The sequence below is a fragment of the Periophthalmus magnuspinnatus genome, chromosome 20 (assembly GCF_009829125.3).
Source record: "Periophthalmus magnuspinnatus isolate fPerMag1 chromosome 20, fPerMag1.2.pri, whole genome shotgun sequence".
Lineage (NCBI taxonomy): Eukaryota > Metazoa > Chordata > Actinopteri > Gobiiformes > Gobiidae > Periophthalmus > Periophthalmus magnuspinnatus.
In genome coordinates, this window is record NC_047145.1 from 5,293,709 (window position 1) to 5,298,726 (window position 5,018).

The window sequence follows — 5,018 nt, forward strand, 5'->3', positions numbered from 1 at the left end:
GAGGGCATTTCACACAGAAGGAGGACATTTCACACAGAAGGAGGGCATCTGACACACAGGAGCATTTCAGAACGGCAGAAATTTGCAATTTTTATCCACAATAACTCTGGAGATTTTGTTGCTTGCAGTGAAAATGACTTAAATTAAACTGCTGTCTTTGTGATTTTCCAATCACACCCATTAAAATTGTGATTTCGACTTGATTTTGATTAATCTTGCAGCCCGAATCACAAACTCACATGTCGTTTTGCTCTTTTTAAGATTATACTGCAGCCGTTATAATCATGATTTTAGACCACGGAAAATTTTGAAAAATCTCAGTGAGTATAAATGCAAACACGAAGCAAGACTATCAGAATCGTCAAACCTTAGATAAGCATTGGATTAAATATTAAAGACATCGTTCATGTGCAGTACGTTACGTTAAGAATCTGTGGAATCTAAACACTTTGATTTGTGATGCCATCGTGCTGAAGCTAACTGCGGTTGGTTGATAAACGGTGACGCACCGGTGCGATAATGGACGTTGGTTTAATTCCTTTGAACTTGAGATGCTTAGTGCTGCTGTTTGTCCAATACCCCCCTCCGCGGTGAGTTCAAGGACACACAGGAAAAGTGGGAGAAAGTTCGACTCAGCACACAGAAGGAGGAGGAGAGGGAGGAGTCCGCAGCAAAGTGCTCATTTGTAATTGTGAGTTTTTAGATGTTTGGTTTACGAAGAGCAGAGGAGGGGAACACTTTGAGCAGTTATACACTATACACAGTCAAAAGTTTGAACGCGCCTCACATTCAATGGTTTTGCTTTATTTTTTACTACTTTCTACATTTTAGATCCATACAGAAGACATCAAATATATGAAGTAACATATACGGAATTATGTAGTGTATTTAAGGTGTTATGATGGTGAAAAAATGATGGTTCTCAAACTGTGCTACATGGGTGTCTTAGCAGTTTGTTCGGTGGAGTTATTCTATTTCGAACTCTTTTTTTTTTGGATAGAACTAGATGTGATGTAAAGCCACATTATGTAAACTTCTTATGTTTTGTTTATTTGTTGTTGTTTTTTTTTTCCATTTTGATCCTTACTCGGAGTAGGCTTGCACCTCCACAAACCTGACTCTTACTTGGCCTAGAGCAGGGGTGCCCAAACTCTTTTCGTTGAGCGCCATATCTTGAAAAATATACGATACGGAGGACCACAGACAAGTGGTGAATACAGTGGATAATTCAGATGGTGCATTTAATATACTTTAAATAAGGCTTGAAATATTAATATTAGGTCTGTATGACAATGCAATGTGATGTTATTTAGATAATATTGGTAGGATTACTCAAATTTGCAGTAAAAACTACTGATTATGATCAATTGGGCCAGTTCAACTGAAGACCTGAGGGCCAATAAAAATTGATCTGAGGGCCACATTTGGTCCCTGGGCCATAGTTTGGACACCCCTGGCCTAGAGGATGGGCTACTCCTGCTTGTTTGAAATATTGTTCCTTTGACTATACATAAATCTCCAAGGAGAATGATCCAAAGTATAGTTTTACCTTTCGATTTTGAGAGCATCATGCAAGGACATTTTTATTTGCTGTAAACACATGTAAAATAAATTAAATGTATCTGTATATTGTGGATATTGATTTTCCCAGTATGTGGTAGGCCTCTGCAGCAGTCAGGAGAGGAGACAGGGGACATATCATGGACTTATGTGGTGCTGTATCGTGTTGGACAGAGGACAGAGAGGTGTCCAGGCCTTGTCCCTCACAGCTGTGCAGATAAAGAGGCGCTGGACGCTGTTCAACAACAACACAGATAACATGCACTTCACTGACCACTGCTCTGGACTCATACGTACTCCACCTACACTGACATTCAAATCATTTAAGAATAAAAAACAAAAACTAGCAGTGATCGTTTTGAGCCTTGTTTGAACTGCTTCGCCTCAGTGTGAAAGGAGTTAGTCTTTGCACCCTCTACTGGCAACCTGTGGTATTTGAAATCTGTTTTGCCCAGTACGGATATTTGGTATAAGCAGCTCTTAGGGTGAAAATGAGGCTGATGTGTTTTACTGTCTGAGTCTAATTATAGAAAGTCATGTTCTCATTCATATTCTGCAAAACAGGAAGTGCACCATTAAAATGCTAATGTTTGTTAGCTTAAATGTCACAGGAAACGCCGCTCTGGCCTCTGGAAGTAGTGAAAAATGCTGATAAACTCATTGTGGCAAGTATTTAAAATGATTCTTTTTTTCACTTTTTAAGACAATAAAAATGAAGCTTAACACCTTTAAATTGATTATCTAAAATCATGAATAAAGTGTATGTCCTTAATACAGTTATGCTGAACAATAAAAGTTGCAACTCTTTCTAACAACCATCAATTACTTCAGTGTGGATGAAGTGAATTAAGTGGTTGAAGCGGATCTGCTCAGTTTGCTCGTGGACACTGGGTAATATATATCTGAAATAGACCTGGCCAACAAACAGAAACGTAAACAACAGGTGTGTTAGTTTCAGTGTAGGTAGCTCCGCCCTTCAGATGGACATAGAAGGATGAGTCAATATTTCACCTGTGGACACTTCTGTATTTATAAATGTAGGCTAGGGGTTTGTGTTGCAAAGCTAATGCTAGTGCTAATATAAAAAGATCACGCTATGACAGGGAGCTAGGAACAGCAATAAAATGATGGACTTGGCTCTGAGTAGGGGTAGGCTGAGGTGTTGTAGGCCTCGTTGGCGCAGTAGGCAGCGCGTCAGTCTCATAATCTGAAGGTCGTGAGTTCGAGCCTCACACGGGGCATGTTTTTAATGAAATGTTTGTGTTTCAGTCACCTCAGCCTCGCTCTTTGGTTGCTATGATACTCGCAGGTGGAAATCCAGATATGAACTCGGCCCCAATTTCACCCCTGTAACTGCTCTAGCCTCGACAAGCTTCATTTGACTGGAGGTGAACGCTGTTTGTGACGTCACACTCAGTCCACTTCTTTAGTCTATGATCTCATCAGGTGAAATTACAGCAAAGTATGGGTAGGCTGTACCAATGTAGGCCTCGTTGGCGCAGTAGGCAGCGTGTCAGTCTCATAATCTGAAGGTCGTGAGTTCGAGCCTCACACGGGGCAAAATTTTGTGGGATGGCTATGTGCCAATCAAATTTTCTTTCCATTCTCTGTTCAAAAATGCTGTCTAATCTTTGACATTTTACAACGTGTTGTCTTGTTTACACTTCAAACAAGAATAAGGCAGGAGGACATAGCTGTAGGAGTATCAGTTTCAACAATAAACTGTATATATAAATGGATGTAGCTAACCTGCTAGCCGCCACGTTCCAAATAGGAAGTGAGCACGGCCGGCTCCATTGACTCTGGCTTCAATTCACTTTACAATGAAAAACTGTCACCCCTCTCTCTATAACTGCTGCAGTGAGCCTCGTCATTTTTGAAAGCTATGGGTGACGTCACTCTCGCTTTTTTATACAGTCTATGATCTCAACAGGTGGATTTACACCAAAGTATTCTGTGTTTGTAGATTGTTTTGTACTGTTGTTTTCCACTGTCCTGCTCAGATGAAGCCACCTAAAAGTAGGGATGTGACCGTATAAAATCCCCACAGTATGCAAAAGAAAAAATCAATTCTGAAAAAAATCTATTCTGGGCAAAAAGATTTTTGAGTGAAGACTTTATGCTGCTCATCCAGCTGATGTCATAGGCTTAAAATAATCCACTGAATTAAAATATTAAACTTGGGATCACATTATAATAGCCCTAGCCTACAAACAGAAACTTTACAAAATAGCTGTTTTCAGTTTCTGTTTGTAGGCTAGGTCTATTGAGCTACACTAAGTGTGCACTGTGCCTGAGTCATACTTAGCATATTCATTCAGCTCCTAATGAGTGCTTTCATGCCCATTAGCATACTGTGTTGCCCTGTTGTTTTCTTTGTTTCCTTTGTTTGCTTTGGGTCTGAGGATGGAGTTGTAGCTGGGAGACAGATAATGTCTAAGGCCCCCAACTGGACAAAAAGCTTTTTGAGACGTTTCGCTGCTCATCCAAGCCGCTTCTTCAGTTCTGCTCAGATTGCTCATGGACACTGGGTAATATCTATCTGAAATAGACCTGGCCAACAAACTGAAACTGTAAACAACACGTGTGTTAGTTTCAGTGTAGGTAGCTCCTCCCTTCAGATGGATATAGAATAATGAGTCAGTATTTCACCTGTGGACAAAGGTAGGCTACGGGTTTGTGTTGCAAAGCTAATGCTAGTGCTATGACAGGGAGCTAGGAACAGCAATAAAATGATGGACTTGGCTCTGAGTAGGGGTAGGCTGAGGTGTTGTAGGCCTCGTTGGCGCAGTAGGCAGCGCGTCAGTCTCATAATCTGAAGGTCGTGAGTTCGAGCCTCACACGGGGCATCTTTTTAATGAAATGTTTGTGTTTCAGTCACCTCAGCCTTGCTCTTTGGTTGCTATGATACTCGCAGGTGGAAATCCAGATATGAACTCGGCTCCAAATTCACCCCTGTAACTGCTCTAGCCTCGACAAGCTTCATTTGACTGGAGGTGAATGCTGTTTGTGACGTCACACTCAGTCCACTTCTTTAGTCTATGATCTCACCAGGTGAAATTACACCAAAGTATGGGTAGGCTATAGCAATGTAGGCCTCGTTGGCGCAGTAGGCAGCGCGTCAGTCTCATAATCTGAAGGTCGTGAGTTCAAGCCTCACACGGGGCATCTTTTTAATAAAATGTTTGTGTTCCACACATCATCACCTCAGCATCGCTCTTTGGTTGCTATGATACTCGCCGTCGGAATTCCAGATATGAAACTCGGCTCCATAATCGCTGCTATAACACAACAGTCTTAAGTTTTGTGCCATGTTCAAATGAATGCCTCTCTTTAATGGGCTATGACTATATGTTTCCATATTTGAATAAACAAAAGATGAGTGACTATAACAGAAATGAGTCATGTGAGAATGGTGTAAATGTCACTAATGTTATCCACAGTGGACTCTGTGTCAG

General features: G+C 41.1%; 4 non-coding genes across 4 annotated transcripts; all 4 read left to right on the forward strand.

Annotated features, from left to right (window-relative positions):
- The first annotated feature begins 2,728 nt into the window (after positions 1-2,728).
- Positions 2,729-2,801, forward strand: trnam-cau (transfer RNA methionine (anticodon CAU)). Its single transcript has one exon. It is a non-coding gene; the product is annotated as a tRNA-Met (tRNA).
- A 246-nt stretch (positions 2,802-3,047) lies between these two features.
- On the forward strand, positions 3,048-3,120 carry trnam-cau (transfer RNA methionine (anticodon CAU)). The gene has a single exon. It is a non-coding gene; the product is annotated as a tRNA-Met (tRNA).
- A 1,216-nt stretch (positions 3,121-4,336) lies between these two features.
- On the forward strand, positions 4,337-4,409 carry trnam-cau (transfer RNA methionine (anticodon CAU)). The gene has a single exon. It is a non-coding gene; the product is annotated as a tRNA-Met (tRNA).
- Positions 4,410-4,655: 246 nt separating this feature from the next.
- trnam-cau (transfer RNA methionine (anticodon CAU)) lies at positions 4,656-4,728 on the forward strand. The gene has a single exon. It is a non-coding gene; the product is annotated as a tRNA-Met (tRNA).
- Positions 4,729-5,018: the final 290 nt, after the last annotated feature.